Raw genomic sequence first — 17,342 nt, 5'->3', positions numbered from 1 at the left:
ATCAGTGATGTAATCATGCAGTGCATTTCTAAAGCCAGTTCCGCCTATGGTTGACTTTGTTGCCACTTCTGGAATGTGAGAGGAGTTCAACTTCACACCAAGATTAGTGTCTATCGTACAAACATGTTAAGCACTGCTCTCTATGGCTGTGAGACATGGAGACTCGGTAGCAGGCACTTGAAACAACTAGAGCATTTTCACATACACTGTCTGCATCTCATCTGTAACATCAAGTGATCGGACAAGATGGCAAACAACAAAGTGCTGGACCCATGCTTCATGACTAATATTGAATCCCTAATCATTCAGAAACAACTCTGCTGGGTTAGTCAACTCATACATATGGGTGATACATGAATCCTCAAAGCTATATTTTACAGACTGTTGAAAATAGAAGCATGTATACTGGGAGGCCAATAAAAACAATATAAGTACATTCTCAAAGCTCAGCTAAAAGTTGGCAAAGTCTACTGAAACACATGGGAAGCTGCTGTTATGGAATGGTGGCAGACCTGTTTGTGGTTAAAGCCATTGAGAATAGCAGAAGAGAAAAATCCAAAGAGAAGCATGAATTAAGCAAGAAAGGGTCTGGAAAAAATATGCAACCACATCTGCCCAAGGTCCTGATGCATCTGTGGATCCCTCATCAGGTTTATATTTGCACAAGAAGACACACTAAAACAAACTGACTCTCATGCGTCTCTGCTTTGTATCAGAAGTAAGTATTGAGTTAAAGTACCTCAAGTACAAAAAGAAGTAGAACAAGTCACCACATTTGTATGCTAGAATCTCCATCCTCTGCCTGGCTTATACTCAATTAACAATCAGGAAAAAGAAAGTTATTAACAATAGTGGCAGCAAAGCAGAGGATCATTAAAATCATTTACTAAAATTAATGTTGTTACTGTTGTTTTATAAAACTGAGTATCATTTTATTTAATATTCAACAAACAAATTATTCATGATGTTCTTAAATCAAATTACTTCTACTTGAACTGATGGAAATGTTGTTTGCAACTTTTCTTTTGACCAAAAAAGAAAAATGCCTTTTTTTGAAACAGGAAACTTTTTCAAAAAAATTCTTTTTAAACACATTCCAAATTTTTACAGAAACAAAAAAAATAGAAATTTCAGCTTTATTTCTTCCCCTTTGTCCACCTTTTTTCTTTCTTTTGATGCTGAATGCAATAGAATAACTTATATCCACATTTTTTTCACTTTATTTTATTTTTCCACTCTAATTTTAAGAATTTGTTCAACTTTTGCAAAGTTAGAGTGGCAACAAGAAAAATTAAAATCTGTAAATCAGCCACTCCAAAAATGTGGAAAATAAAGAAAAGCGTTTCCATTTTGCAGGAGAAATAACTTACTTATTCTGAAATTTTTCACATAATTGGTTTTGTGGTTTTTTTTCCATTTTTTTCAACCAGTTATAACTTTTATACATTGTCTTCAATGGAACAATTCATTGTGCAGAAAGTTAGTCACAGTCATAAATCTTTGAATAATAGGACCATAAATAACAGGTGTTTAAAATAAGGAGAAATTTAACATTGTAATCTGGGTTGCGTGTCTGCTTTACAAATACTGAGGATAGTTTAGTTTTAATTCTAATGACATTTCAGTCTTAAATGATCCAGACTACTTCCAAAATGTTTTGTATTTATAGCCATGATTTCCATGTTTATTACTGAGTGAAGACATTTAAGGGCACTACATATGAATCTTAACATCAAGATGCTACATTATTGTTAATATGAACTAAGGCTAAATGAGAATAAGTAGGGAGGAATGTTTAGCCTTGTCCTAACTTTTCTCCCACTGAAATCAATGGGAGTTTTACTTAGACTGTGTAAGCTCTTTGGGGCAGGGACTATCTTTTTGTTCTGTTTCTACATGCAGGCCAACACCAAGTGCTTATGAAAATCCCACCTGTATGATATAATTTTTCTTCTTTGGGAAATGTGGTGTTCTCCATTTTCTGGTACAATGACAGACTGACTATATCCACTGGCTAGTTCCACAGCTGACAATTGTTTAGCACATAGTATTATAGATTATATACGTAAAAAAAACCCATACATCTTTCATGGTAAAATCATGGAATAATTGCAGCCTACACATCCTTTCTAGGAATCTGATTGTCTAGTTGTAGTCATGAAGTTGATTACACTTGAATAATCTTTTGTATCTTTCTGGGATAGACCTATATTGAGCTGCAGATAATAAATGGTATCTGAGGTTAGTAATAAAATAGTCAATTCTACAGGATCAGTTATAGTATAGTTATGGCATCATGATCAATATGCAAAGCCTGTTACATATATATGATGAGAATGCAGCAACTTAAGTGACAAAAATACACGTTTCCATGACATAGAGTTATGTGCCCTTATGTCTGCCCTAAATATCAGATTCACCAAGTCTTACAAGAGACAAATTCATGAAGTGTGTGTATCTGCATCATGCTGTGAAAAATTATGACATTTATATAATATAATAATGCTTAGCATTTACATCCCACTTTGTTTTCAAAATGTTTTTAATTGACACACAACACCTCTGTGAGTTAACGTATGTAAGTATCTTTTAAACAGTGCCTTTCTTGAAGAAAAAATGCTTATGATGTGCAGTTTTCCTTTACTGAGCTAGTTTACTCCTAAGAGTTCATAACAGATATTCAAGTAAGTGCACAATTTTAAATATCAAACCCACTGTTGAAAAAAACAAGTCTGTATGAAATATAACATCATATAACAATCATGCAATATGCTATTGCCAGAGTCTACTGTAATTGAACTTAACATTTCTAGAGGAACTGCTTTCTCAGAGGACCTTGCTGAGATGTGTTGTCAGCTATTTCAAATGGAAATGAAAGCTTAAAGTTCCCTGCTTGATCTTCTCATATATCACCATTAGTTCTGCTTGAGATTCCATAACTCATTCCTAAAAGGCAATGAAGAGTACCAATATTTGCAACTGCAGCTATCTTCACAAGATCTCTTAGTTCCTATATAAAAACTTACCTAAACTGGGGTTAGGTTTGAGAGTACACCTCTACCCCGATATAATGCAACCCGATATAACATGAATTCGGATATAATGCGGTAAAGCAGCGCTTCGGGGAGGGGGGGGGGGGCTGCGCATTCTGGTGGATCAAAGCAAGTTCAATATAACGCGGTTTCACCTATAACGTGGTAAGATTTTTTGGCTCCTGAGGACAGCATTATATCGAGGTAGAGGTGTATATATCAGGTAAAAACAGTGCAAGAGTGTAGTAATTATTTCCAAAACAAGCATTGTAAAGCTAAGAAATTCAGAGATAAAGTAATACTGAAAAGAAATCCAAACATATTAATGTATGAATATGCACAGTGAAGGCACCCAAACAAATGTACACCCATCCTGTAGTGAAGACATACAATAGCAACACAATCATGTCTAGTGTGTAAGTGTTTGTCGTTCCATATTAGATAAAATTGATTTTTTAAAGGCACATTAAAACTTGAAACTCACAAAAATGTCAGTTTTAGTCAGCTGCAGCTTGGGTTCCCAGGGTCTGCAGCTGAAGGGAAGCCCCAACATGTGGACTCCCTGGGGACAGGATCCCAGGCCTTTCAGATTCCTGGGCCAATTATTCAGGTATTTGGCATGCCTAACTCCTGAGCAGGCAGCCGGGTGTCAGTAAGCTCTGGGGTGCCCAGCCTGGGACAGTCTGCATCACAGGACTGCCCTGAGGTCATGAACCCTGAAAGCACACCTTAGAGGTCCCAGGGCTTTCAGATTCCATGGCAGGGAGTCTAGAAGCCCTGGAAGGTTGAACCTTCCCTGGAACTGTGGACCCTAGAAACCCAGGTCCCCAGACCTAGGTAGTCTACATGACAGGGCTGCCTTGGAGAATCGGAAGCATGCAGTCCACATGGTTAGCTTCCCGGCACCCAGCGTTCTTGGGCATCTGGGGTGAGGAGGATATGGAACTTGCGGAGGAGGGCAGGCAGTTATACAGTGGATGCAGTGGCGGTCTGTGCTATTGTTGGCTTTCCTGCAGCACCACCAGATGCCTCATCATGTCCATTTGCTCCCCCATTAGCATCAGCATTGCCTCTTGCCTCTTCTCATTGAGCTCACCTAATGCTTTCCTTGCCTCTGCCACTGAATGCCTCCATGAATGCAGCTGTGCCCTAACAGTGCAGGAGGACTGCATGAGCTCGGAAAAAATGTCATTGCGAGTATATTTTTTTCGCCTTCTAATCTGCGATAACCTCAGGGACAGACATGATAGGGGGAGCATAGAAACATTTGCATCTGCAGGGGGATAAAAAGGGAGAGTAAAATTTAAGATGATACATTTCTGAGAACAAAAGGGAGACTCTTTCACAGTGAATCAAGCAATTGACAGCAGACAGCACATGTGCTTTAGGTACAAGATCACATTTTGCCTTTTATATTGAGAGCCTGCCAGTATGGTGACACATCACACAGGGCTGGGCAACAGAATTCAGTTTCCAGGCAGCCATGGTAAGCCAAAGGGTATGAGGGGTTGGCTTCTTCTGCCTTCATAACGTGTGGGAATGGTTTCAAATTGCAGTGCCCTCCTTTCCGACAGCAAGCAATGCCGGTTGCATTTGCCATTTAAAAGGAGGGGCTGCGGTTTTCAGGTGGATGTGCAGCACACACCTCCACCCACCCCAACACGTGGCTATTCTCTGGGATGATCCCTTTTTGCCAAGCACAAATAGCATGAACAGGGTGCTTTTACTGTCCCCTTACAAAAATTTCCGTATTTCAACCAGGTGACCATGAATGATATCACTCTCCTGAGGCACAAAAAGATATAGACCGAATGTTGCTTGAATGCGACCAAAAACCAGGACCATTCGCTGCCATGCATTGTGCTACAATGATTCCAGACTACTTGCTACTGGCTTGGCATCGTAAAGTGTCCTACCATGGAGGACGAAATAAACCTTCTGCAAAGGCTTTCAGAGTACCTCCAGGAGAGCTTCATGGAGATGTCCTGAAGGATTCCTGCTCCATCCCCAGACACGTTAACAGATTTTCCAGTAGCTGTACTGGCCACAAATGCATCCTAATTCTTCAGGGCAAATCAAACATTAAACACAATTGCTTTTAAACCCTGTACTGTAGTTATAAATGTGCACTCACCAGAGGTGCCTTCTCTGGCTTCAGGGTCCAGGATCCCGTCATGGGAGGGTATTGGCTTCAGGGTGATGAAAAGGTCCTGGCTGCCAGGGAGAACGGATTCATCACTTGTCCTGCATATTCTCCTCCTCCTCTTCCCCATCCACAAAATCCTTCTTCCTGTTGCATGAGACTCTCCCCTTGCAGGTGTCCATGGACAGTGATGGGTTAGTGATAGGGTCCCCCCCCCCCCTAGAATGCCATGCAGCTGATCATAGAAGCGGCAAGTATGGGGCTCTAACCCGGAGCAACAGTTTGCCTCCTTTGTCTTTTGATAGACTTACCTGAGCTCCTTAACTTTCACACAGCACTGCTGTGTTTCCCTGTTGTAGCCTCTGTCCACCATTCCCTGTGTGATTTTGGCATATATATTAGCATTTCTTCTTTTTGATCAGAGTTCAGCCTGCACAGATTCTTCTCCCCATACAGCAATCAGATCCAGTGTATCTCGTTCGGTCCATGCTGGAGCTCATTTGCGATTCTGGGAGGACTGCATGCTCACCTGTGCTGCTGAGCTCGCCTTGCTGACCAAACAGGAAATTAAATTCAAAATTTCCTAGGTCTTTTCCTCTATACCCGGCTAGTGCATCGGAGTTGAAAGTGCAGTCCAGAGTGGTCACATTGAAGCATTCTGGGATAGCTCCCGGAGGCCAATACCGTCCAATTGTGTCTGCACTACCCCAAATTCAACCCAGCAAGGTTGATTTTAGCGCTACTCCCCTCGCCGGGGAGGAGTACAGAAGTCGATTTTAAGAGCCCTTTAGGTCGTTGGAACGGGGTTGGTTGTGTAGACGCATTGCTTATAAAATCGACCTAACGCGGCTAAATTCGACTTAACCTCATAGTGTAGACCAGGGCTCATATTGGCTTTTTGAAAATCCCAGTCCACAACCAGCTTTACTTTCATTTCTGTAATATTCCTGAGCAAACAATGGAAATAACAATCAGCTTCAAGCAGCACCTCCCTACTCTGCATTTCATGTAGTCCTGTATCTTGTCTTTGACAATAACCAATAACAGATGCTGCCTCAAAGAAAGATGCAACAAACCTGTTAGTAGAGACTGCTAGCGAACACTTAGGTACTGAGGGTTTAATGATGCTCCCATTGAAATCAATAGCAATACCTCCATTGACTTTAATGGAACAAGATTAGGTCATTATTCATCCCATTGATTTTCATTGGGATTACTCATGTGCTTAAGGTTAGGCATGTGCATAAGAAGAGTTTCTCCTTAACCTCAAACAGTAAGTAGTTGACTTATGCCCTGAGGCATGAGGATTTTATGTCCTTATACTGTTTATTGTATCATATAATATAGCTGTGGATATTGATTATTCATGTCAATATCTAATACTTTTTTTTTTGAATCCTGGTAAGCTCTTGCTATCAATAACAGTTTGGACCAGCAAATCCCAGTAGTTATGGTAAAACAATCCTCATCCCTTCTTTCCAATTTCCCTTTTTTCAGTTTTAAATATTTTGCCTTCTAGTTTCCTTGGATATATTTTTATTAGTATTATGGTCATTAGGTAAATATTAGGTAAACAGAAGCTCTGAACCATCATTTGTATGCCTCTATCACATAACTGCTTATACCGCTCCTCTGCCAACTTTAGTTGTAATCTTTTTTAGTGTATCCTCATATGAAAGGCATTCCATGAATCTAATAATTGTGTTAGTCTTCCCTGAAACTATTCTGTTTCTGCTATATCCTTTCTGAGATGAGAACTGAATACAGCATTCAAATTGAGGATGTACCATCAAAGTAAATGATGACATTATAATACTTTCAGTATTATCCTCTATCCTCTTTCTTAATTCAAACTTAATTCAACCTAACATCTTATTTGTTTTTTTTTCTGTGTCCTTTTGGCAGATGTTTTCAAAGTCATGTCATTGTCTAAGTTGCTGAAGTAATGCCAAGAACTATTCCTGAGTAGCTGCAGTTGATTTAGAATCCATCAATGTATATGACTATTCATTTTGTTTCTTCCAAAGTGCCTCTATTTGTACTTGCCTATATTGAATAAATTTTGCTATAATTTTGCTCAATTGCCTACTTTAGCTACACCACCAATTCAACAACTTAACTTTAAGCATCTACTGTAGTCTCATTGTCTTTGTATTTAAGCGTTTAGCTGAGCAAGAATGAGACCACTTATGCTTAAAGTTAAATATCTGGATAAGATCAGGAGTAATTGTGGCACCTTAGAACATGAAAAGTTGGGAGTTGTCCTACTAACTCTAAGAGGCTAATTAATTAGGAGAAAAAAAAACTTTTGTAGTGAGAATCAAGATAGCCCAATACCGACAGTTTGACAAGAGGTGTGAGAATACTTAACATGGGGAAATAGATTCAATGTATGTAATGGATCAGCCATTCCCAGTCTTCATTCAAGCCTAAATTGATGGTGTCTAATTTACAAAAGTTTTTTCTCCCACCTTTTCATGTTCTCTGTATGTGTATATATATCTCCTTACTATATGCTCCATTCTATGCATCTGAAGAAGTGGGCTGTAGCCAACAAAAGCTTATGCTCAAATAAATTTGATAGTCTCTAAGGTGCCACAATTACTCCTGTTCTTTTTGTGGATATGGACTAACACGGCTGCTACTCTGAAACCTATCTGGATAAGGGCTTTGCTAATCCAAGCCTATGCTCTTCTGTAGGATTTTTCCTTTTATTTATTGGACAGTGTCTTCTATATCCTGGGATCTTGAATCAACAATAAATGGGTGAAAGTAATTCTGTATTTTAACCTTTCACATATGGGGCACAAACAGAAAACTGCAGCTATTATACTATAGCTGACAGCCAAAGCAAGTCGGAATCTTGAAGAAGTGTATCTTTTACAGAAGCATTTATTATTGAAACTTAATCACACTAAAACTTTCCACTTCCTTTATTTAATAGTTTTCATTTTGCCTTCAACTTGAGATATCATCACTTTTCCCCTTTACTGCTGTCTAATTCAAGAAGAGCCAAGTTTTATATCAAAGATGTTCTTCATTCAAACAACTTCCTATTTCCTTTCAGTGCTGAATATTTTAGAACTCCACTCCAATTGGAAAAAATACAAGCACAAATTTATATTTGAAATGGCTGGGCTATTCCTGAGCCATAACAACTTCAAAGGGCTACCAAAGGACTGGCAGGCATTCTAGTTTGTCAAAAATATCAAAATACTTTAGGCACTAAATTAATCCCTCTAAAATCAATATGGTTTCAAACTCCTTTGAAATAAGATACAGAAAAAGACTGATGAAAAAAAGTTACTGTTTTATTTTATTTTTTTACATAGGCATATTGTTAGGCTAGGACAGGGGTCGGCAACATTTGGCCCGGTTTGTTTACCTGCCGTATCCGCAGGTTCGGCCAATCGCGGCTCCCACTGGCTGCGGTTCGCTGCTCCAGGCCAATGGGGGCTGCAGGAAGCAGTGCGGGCTGAGCGATGTGCTGGCCGCGGCTTCCCGCAGCCCCCATTGGCATGGAGTGGTGAACCACGGCCAGTGGGAGCCGCGATCGGCTGAACCTGCGGACGCGGCAAGTAAACAAACCGGCCTGGCCCTCTAGGGGCCTTACCCTGGCGGGCCGCGGGCCAAACATTGCCGATCCCTGGGCTAGGACATTGTTTTACAATTAAGGGCAAGGTCTTTTTTTTCATTTGCGGACCCTAAAGAATGTCAAATGGAGATGTGAACCCCTTTCAAAATTCAACCTGTGATCAATAGACCCCTACTATAGAAGACTTAGACTGAAAACTAAGAATTCAACTACAAGTGTTGCCTGTGCTCAGCACGGCATTTGACACAGTGTTAGAAAGGGCGCTAAACTATGGGCTTCTATGGTAAGGACAGCACTGCCAAGTTTTGACCTTTAGGTGGGAGTATTCACATACATTTGATTTATCAGAAAAACTGAATGCCTTTTCTGGGATCTGAAACTTTATTTTCATAGTCACCTTTTGTGGCTCCCTTAGATATAATCTGCATACCTACAGGGGTCCACAGACTACAGGTGGAGAACCACTGGGCTAGGAGAGGAGACTAATAAGTTTTGCTTGATGAATCATGCTTCATTTCACTAAACTGGATGTCTGGGCCTAGATTGTGGTTAGTGGAATAAAAATGTGTGGTAGAATTAGGGGTGGATATAAACAGGTAAGGAGAGTTGAAAAATTTCCTGTGAGCTTCTTTCCCTTGCCCATAATTACAGACTATACAATGCCTGTAAATTTGATGTTTGAACCTATCAACTCATAATCATGGGCCTCTTTATTAATAGTACAAAACAACAAGGAGTTTTACTAACATTAAACAAATTGGTAACCTACTAAAAATCACTACCGGTTATGTGTTTTGGTTAAAGTTAACTATAGAAAATTAGGCAAAAAATATGCTTTGGAAGCAGTCCAAAAAAGCTTTCTTTGGGCAAGAATGACAGCTACGTTCCCTGGCATTTAGCCAGGGGATGAGGCCTCCTGAGAGGCTGGCTGCTGATCCTTCAAATCCATTTCTTAATTCTATATAAACATACTTGTTTTAAAATGTTCTACTACCTCATCATATGTGTGTGTATGTGCTTACAATCTAATAAAAAGTAGTTTTAAATAAATGCACTCCTGGTATGTATCAATAATTTATCAGACAGATGTGCTGTGCCCTCCACTGATTTATTCCTAACACTGCATAAAAAGAAACAGCTAAGTTACCATTTCTGTGATTTCTGAGAAACTCCATGTAACAGATATGGTGAGCCACCCAGGAGTGGTAAAAAAGGTGGAGAGGAAGAGAATAATTGTTGCATGGGGTTTGCTGTGCTGTGCAAGAGGGGAGGACATGGAATTTCCCCATGTCATGGTCTGTGAGTCAATTTACGGATATATTTCATTACTGGTACTCAGGACCTTAGACTGGTGGCCTGGTTAAGGAATTATATTGGAAGGAAAATCTGAAAAGAAAGAATAGTTGGAAATGATTTTGGGAAACAGCTTGACTGACTTTGTATAGGAGCATGGTAATGGTCTCTGGAAGCCTGGGAGCTTTACCGGAACTGGAGCATTCCTGCAGCTCTATAAGCAAATGGTACCAATGGTAATACATAAATAAATCAGTTAAAGGCAAATTAAAGAAAATTAAAAAATAAAATTAAAAAACACCAAAAAAGCATCCAGCCTGAGGGCAGCTCAAATAGCAGCACTGCAGAAGCAGTGAGTGAAACAGAGAAGGAAGTGTTGAATTAAAACAGCAAACAAGGAAAAGTGAAGGAATTATGAAAGCCTTACTGAAGGATTCTCAGGATAAAACCCAGGCAGATTAAGAGGGAATGTTTGAGACAAAGTTGTGCTCGCAGAGCCATGTAGGGAAAAAAGAAGGAAATAGTGACTATGATTCAAAGGAATCATAGTCTGGGAAGGGAGGGATGGGTAAGAGGAGGACCCTGATTTGTATCCTTCTTATTATAATAATAAAGGAATAATCCCCATGAGCTTCCCTTTCCTTTGGGCTCTTCTGGGCAGTCCCCATATCATTCCTTGCTTGAAATGCTGGAAACGCCGCAGACTGCCACACGTATAATCCCCACAATGAAGAAGATTAGTTCCCAATGGAGTAACCAAGGAGAGGGAAAATGGGTAGAAGACAGGCCCTTTTCCCCTAACCAGACTAGAGTTATGGGGAAATTGGTTGGCCTGCTAACCTGGAGCACAGCCTTGGGGTGACTGGCAAAGATAGCTGGCACCATCTCACTCCAGCAGATGTGGTAGGAACTCCCACTCTCCTCTCAGAGCCAGGATAAGGGCTAGGGGTGTGGGTTCCTAGATGCTTTCACCCAAGCAGCCCCACTTCTAGATTTCTTGCTGTTCTCTGTAGTTTTTCTTCACTTAAGTTTCCCTTCCCTCCTAAATTCTTCTCTCTCCCCCATGTTCCCCTTTTTCTGTCCCCTCTCCCCCTCTTCTCCCTCACTCTCCCCCACCATTTTTCTTTTGTATGTTTTAATTTTAAAAGTGAAGTATTAAAGCCACAGCTACATTTACTTTACTGAAAGTATTTTACCTGTCCTTGAAAATATGGTTGCCAAGAATAAGAAATGTTGCTACTAATCCTCCTTGGAAGCAGTTTTACAAAAAGTAATACATTATTTTTAAAAAAGTGAGCGAGAGAGTCAGGCCCATTGCCATTTATTTCCATGGTCATAAAGATTTGTGGCTTTGCATGAAGCAAACTCATTTAAAGCAATAGCTCTCACAAATAAAACTTTAAAAAATGCAAGGGCTTAAAAAAAAGGCAGGTCCTACAAAAGTCAGGACAGAGCCCCTAATCCCTGGCATGTTGAAATTTGAAGATGGCTCCGAAGACTTGTCCACCCTGGAAATTTTGTTAAGACTGGCTGAGCATGAAAAGAAGACTCAGATTACGCTTGCCATTGCCTCCCTTAGGGAGGTCGGGCACCCCCTAGATCCCCTGATTTGTACAAGGATGGGTGGAGTAAATTCACTGTTTATGTGGAGTTTAAAAGAAGAATGTTAGGACAAAATTTGTTGTTAAACACAGGTCCCACTTATTCCTTTATAAGTACCCAGAATAAAAACCCATTTGAATCTCTGGCTAAAGTTAAAACCTTACAAAGGTTTAATAAGGCACAAAGTGTTGTTCCTTTTGCAGGAATATTCTGCATCACATACAAATAAATAAATAAAGGGCAATTTGGAATTTGGCTTAATAATTTGTTTTTTAATCCTAAAAATGAATATATTAAAAATTAAAAAGGTTAGTTAATTTTGTTAACAGGGTCCTATGAAAAATGCCTCCTAGCACACCCTGAAGCCAATGGAGATTTCAGGAAGCTATGGACTAGCAGCCCCTAAGGCTTCCAAAGAACTGGAGTTGCTATATAGCCCCCCAGCTGTTCTGGCAATTGCAAAAAACAACAGGAAATGTTGGTCAAAAATAAAATAAAATGGGGTACAATTAAAGCAAAAATCCTAGTTATAGACCCTGAACCCCCACCCCAGAAGCAGTATAAGTATCCAAAGAAAGCAAAAGCCAGCCTAAAAAAAAAAAACAATTGATGGGCTTTTAAGCCAAGGAGTTTTCATGGAACAGTCAAGACCAATAACACTGCCCATTGGCCAGTCCTTAAAAGTAAAGGCAGAATTTGAAGGCTTGTAATTGATTTTTGGCCCCTTAGTTGGGTAACCCCACTGATGGCCCCTTTCAAGGTTCCCTCCCCACTCTGAACTTTAGGGTACAGACGTGGGGACCCACATGAAGACCCCCTAATCTTATTTCTACCATCTTAGGTTAAACACTCCCCAATTCCTTGGATTAAGTAACTCTGCCACCACCAAGTGATTTAAACAAACATTTAGGGAGGGCCACTTGGAGCCCTACCCTCCCCAAATATCCCCCCAAGCTCCTACATCCCTTTTCCTGGGCAGGCTTGAGAATAATATCCCCACAAATTGGTACAGGTGAACACAGACCCAAACCCTTGGATCTTAAAATGATGAAAAATCAATCAGGTTCTTAAAGGAAGAATTTTAATTAAAGAAAAGGTAAAAGAATTACCTCTGTAAAATCTTTACAGAATAACAAAAGACTCAAGAACATAGAGGATCTCTCCTAGGCAAAACCTTAAAGTTACAAAACCAGAGACAAAACCTCCCTCTGGACAAGTAAAATTACAAGCCAAAATAAAACTAAGCTAACACATTTCCTTATTATTACTTACTAATTCTAATTGAGTTGGATTGCTTGCCTTCTTGATCTGTCTCCGGCAAGCACACAGCACAGACAGACAAAAAACAGACAAAACAAAACCTTTTCCTCCTCCCCAGATTTGAAAGTATCTTGTCCCCTTATTGGTCCTTTTGGTCAGGTGCCAGCTAGGCTAACTGAGCTTCTTAACCCTTTACAGGTAAAAGAATTTTGTGCCTCTGGCCAGGAGGGATTTTATAGTACTGTATACAGAAAGGTGGTTACCCTTCCCTTTATATTTATGACAGACCCCGTTGTGGTTAAGTATCAGGAAGTGATGGCCTCCATTGTACGAGGGGCCCAGTGGTTTTCAATTTTGAATTTGACCAATGCTTTCTTTGCTATCCCTTTGCATCATGACAGCTATTACCAAATTCGCTTTTACCTTTCAAGGGAAGCAGATGTGTTTTTCCAGGGTCCCCATTGGCTAAAAAAATAGCCCTAGTATTTTTCATGCTCATGTAGTCAAGCTGTGGAAGAAAATCCCTGAAAAAGACAGTGAGATTTTACAGTCAAACAAAAAAAAAATATTAAAGGTATTAAATAGGGCATTACAATAAAATCAGGAAACTGGGTTTAAAGTAAGCCCCCCAAAAGGCCAGCTATGCTCCCAACAAGTTAATTACTTTAGAGTGACTTTGGGATAGGAGGGACATTTCCCTGATTAACAAAAACTGGAGCTGATTCTTAAATTTTCAGCTCCCACAGATGTCACGGCTTTTAGATCCTATCTGGGCATGGTGTAATTTCACCAGAGATTTTATTAAGGGATTTTCAAAAAAAGGCAGCCCTGCCACATAAATTGTTAAAAAAGGGAGCAGAGTAAAACAATGTTTGTGCTGCGCTGGCAACTACAAAAAGGGGAATGGAAACTGTGCTGAGTCGAAGCCATAGAATAGGGCTCTGCCCCATGGCTTATGAATCCAAAACTTTAAGGAAAGTAGAGAGTGGGTTTACTCCCTGAGAAAAGGAGATTTTGGCACTAGTTTGCGCTTTGCAGAAGTCAGAATATTCAATGGGATTGTCCCTGTGTTACTAAAAATTGACCACTTCCGAGTGAAATATGTGCTTACTGGCAAAATTAATAATGGTCATGTGTCCTAAGCAAGCCGTAAGCAAATCAGGGCTAATAAATGTTCTGAGCCCCCAGTGGGTACTCTAAACATAGTGAAAAATGCAAAAGCCCACTTCCCCCACTCCCCACCCTCCAAAAACAAGGGGGGGGGGGGCAGGGAAACTCAGGCCTAGATGGGTTTAAGTACAAGTTAATACGTTTAGCTTAAATGTTTAAGTAATACCTTCCACTATATTGGGAGGGGGAAAGGTTGTTTTGCTTTGTGTTTTGAATTATTAATTGTATAAAAGCTAAAAAATTTTTTTAAAAACAATGCAATCCTGTGTATTGCTTTTGCTGGCATGTGGATCACAGGCCTATTCCTTTAATAGTGTGAATCTGGGCTGGTGTGCCTGCAGCATGGGAAAACTTCCAGTGAATGACAGTGGTGTGCAAAGTAAATAATACAGTGAAAACTAATGTCAGCCCTGGTGACCAGAAAAGTCTCGAGCAGTGCTGCGCCAATGCCTACTGAAAGTGTTTAAACATTAATGAAACAAAATTGACCCCATCCGCGAGCCACCTCCAGAAGCCACAATGAAGGTACATCTACTAGTTAAAAAAAAAAAAAAGGACTTTGGAACTTCAAATTGGTTACAAATGACAGTTTAAATTTTAGTTCTTTTTTCTAACTGTAAAACCCTTTGCGTTCATTTATGAATTGACATCCCCAAGCAGACAGCACAGGGAAATGACAGTTCATTTTAGGCTGAAATTCTCCCTTTCATTACAAATATTAAACAAAAAAAATTGGAAAAAGGCAAAACTACAAATAGTAGCACCAGAAGGGAAATGTCCATCCAGGACAGAGAGGGAGGGTGGTATAATGAGTTCAGGTCCTAGCCTGGGATTTAAGAGAAACAAGTTTAAAACCCTCCCCTCTCACAGAGTCTGAGCAACAATCTCTTTACCTAATCTGTACAATATGGGTGAAAGCACTTTCCTACTTCTCAGGGATGTTGTGAGGATAAATACATTAAATGTTATAAGGTGTTCACTTACTATGATAATTTAGGCGATATAGGTAGTTATCCAAGAGACTTTAGCCTGGTCTACACTACAAACTATAGCAAGTAACAACCCCTGCTTTGAGCAGGGGGTTGGACTAGATGACCTCCTGAGGTCCCTTCCAACCCTGATATTCTATGATTCTATAAGGAGAGTTTGCCAGTATCCCTATAACAAACCCTTTCTAATGTAAATGAGGTGTGTGAAACAAGGGTTTAGAAGACAGGAAGGGGAGGGAAAGGCAGGGGCCAGGGTAGATGGGTGTCACAGGCTTCAGGGTTCAATCCAGACCAGTAAGGGACAGTGTCACCACTTGCCCTGAAACTCTAGGTGCTTCATAATGCTTTGCTGCTGTAGCTCTCCAATTGGGATGCTTACCACCAGCCTACAAGCTCACAGCTCACACCCTAAGTATCAGTGTGCTAGTCAACTGTGGTTCAGCAGCTCTGATGCCAGCAGCCTGTCTACAACCTCACAGCCCCATTGTGGCTTCCACCAGCCTTTGCTACTACTTGTAGAGTGACCCCAACACATCCTCATTTCCCCCAAACCCTGATTTTCCCTCAAACCCTGTGTTCTGTAAACTCCAGCCTTTGCCTGGACAGTTCAGAGAAATAAGGTTTGTTTGTTCCTCTAAAGACATAAAAGCACCTCATAGATCAATAACTTAACTAGGATAAATGCACCCTTCCTTTTAAACATAGCATTGATTTGGTTTATAGAAAAATAACACAAATCTTTTAACAAAATGTAACCCTTCTGCCCATCTAAGTTGGCAGCAACAAGGGCCGGGTTCTGTATCTAGGGGTTCCGTTTCAATAACGCAATGCAAAACCTGCTCGAGCCCCCACCCAGTGACCTGGGACAATTACATACCACCCCCTGGGCGCCTCTAGGAGGCAATACTTCCCCTCTCGCAAGCACGGAGTCTGAGTGTAACAGAAAATGTTTAATAACATGAGGTAAACGACATCAGCATTAAATTGGAAAAACAACACAAACAGGCTTCATGAGCAAAAAACCCACCCCAGCAAATGGGGCTGTGTCCTTTCCCTTTGGTTCTTGAGACCAGCAACCCAAGAATCACCAAAGTCCCAAAAGTCCAACAACCCCAGAGTCTCTTGGGTCCAGCAACCCAAGGATCACCAAAGTCCCAAAAGTCCAACAACCCCCCAAAGTCTCTGTCCCTGGTCAGTGCAGCCCCAGAGTTCAAGCAGGGGGGGGGGAAGGCACGCAGGGTGTTAAGGGGCACCTTACGTGATCCGAGGCCGACTGGCTGCCTCTCCGTGGGGTTCCGCCGCAGCCTTCTCCACGAGCCGCTCCACTCCACTCCACCAGCTGTCCCGTGAGCCGCTCCCGCCGTCCACGAACTGCTCTGGCAGCCGCTCAGCTCTGCTCCACTTCAGCTGTTCCTTGGGCCGCTCCCACAAGGCTCCGCTCTGCTCTGCTCGCTGCTTCTCCAGCCGCTCCGCCCACCAACCTGTGAGTCGCTCAGCTCCGCTCCAACCGTCCCCGTGAGGCTCCACTCTGCTAGCTGCTCCGCCAGCCGCTTAGCAATATAGCTTCAGGCTCCCCCACTAGTTAACACAGTCTCAGTGATCTCAGCTCTTAATAACCTTAGCTCTTTTGTGATTTCAGCTCTTAGCAATTTCAGCTCATAGTAGGGGAGCCCCAGTGCTAGTGCACCATTGGCCCAAAGTGAATTCAGCTCAGCAGCCTGTAACTAGACTCCTAATGGAATCAAAGTTAGCTCTGACATTCAACAGTGGAGAGAGGAGGTAGTGCAATTGGTGTTTCAAACCCTCAAAGAGGGCCCATACCATCAGGTATAAATACGTTTCCCCATCCTCTCTCCATTCACTGGGTTTTGTAACCCATGCCCCTTGTCAAGCAAGTGCTACTTAGGTAATGGTGAAGGACTCACTCAGTCCTTCTGTCATACAACAGTTCCACTGGCCTTGATTCACAGAATCAGGGTAACAAAACTTTATTCTTCCTGCACCAATAATAGAGAAACTGGGGATCCCACACCAGCCAAAGTAACCACTTTGAGTTGCTGTTGTTTCATGCCAGGCGAGTGGGTGTGCCTATGCAAACCAGATCAGCCCCTGGAGTTCTTTTCCACACTCGCCATAATTCACCACCAGATGTCAGGGTAGAGCTCATCCTGACTCTGCTTACAAATAGGACATAGGTTAAGTGATGCCAACTAAAAGGAACAAAACTAGAAAGGGTTGCAAGCAAATAAAAGTGAAAA

At 41.1% G+C, this 17,342-nt stretch overlaps 1 long non-coding RNA gene across 1 annotated transcript; it reads right to left on the bottom strand.

The window, feature by feature from the left end:
• Positions 1-2,558: 2,558 nt before the first annotated feature.
• On the bottom strand, positions 2,559-15,883 carry LOC135980840 (uncharacterized). Its single transcript, XR_010597736.1, has 3 exons — positions 12,938-15,883; positions 5,167-5,246; positions 2,559-4,305 (listed from the first exon to the last, which is right to left on the bottom strand). It is a non-coding gene; the product is annotated as an uncharacterized LOC135980840 (long non-coding RNA).
• Positions 15,884-17,342: the final 1,459 nt, after the last annotated feature.

This window comes from Chrysemys picta, chromosome 1, assembly GCF_011386835.1.
Source record: "Chrysemys picta bellii isolate R12L10 chromosome 1, ASM1138683v2, whole genome shotgun sequence".
In the NCBI taxonomy this organism is placed as follows: Eukaryota; Metazoa; Chordata; order Testudines; family Emydidae; genus Chrysemys; species Chrysemys picta.
This window is presented reverse-complemented; position numbering and strand designations above follow the sequence as displayed.